The sequence below is a fragment of the Myotis davidii genome, unplaced genomic scaffold, assembly GCF_000327345.1.
Source record: "Myotis davidii unplaced genomic scaffold, ASM32734v1 scaffold73, whole genome shotgun sequence".
In the NCBI taxonomy this organism is placed as follows: Eukaryota; Metazoa; Chordata; class Mammalia; order Chiroptera; family Vespertilionidae; genus Myotis; species Myotis davidii.
Genome location: NW_006286675.1, coordinates 5,117,041 through 5,117,290, shown reverse-complemented (window position 1 = coordinate 5,117,290; position 250 = coordinate 5,117,041). Strand labels below are relative to the sequence as shown.

General features: G+C 43.6%; 1 protein-coding gene across 4 annotated transcripts in view; it reads left to right on the top strand.

The window, feature by feature from the left end:
• TMEM40 (transmembrane protein 40) overlaps window positions 1-250 on the top strand; it is a 31,544-nt gene that overhangs the window by 28,870 nt on the left and 2,424 nt on the right. The gene's annotated exons all lie outside the window — the stretch shown is intronic.

The following is a 250-nucleotide window of genomic DNA, read 5'->3' as shown; positions in this document are numbered from 1 at the left end:
GGTGGCTGGACCAGCCACAGATGCTTGCCAAGGGCCAGAAAGCCACGACCTAAGCACTTTTTTAAAAGATTTTTCTTATGCTCATGTTTTCCTCCTGACCGCTTTCAAGGTCAATGAGAGATCTTTGGCAAAACTCTGTGGAAAAATGGGCAGCTCTGTAAAAACGCAACAAAAACAGTTAACGGTGGCAAACAAACAGAAATCAGGCAGATGCTGAAAACAAATTAGTTCATGGGGTTGTACTGCATTC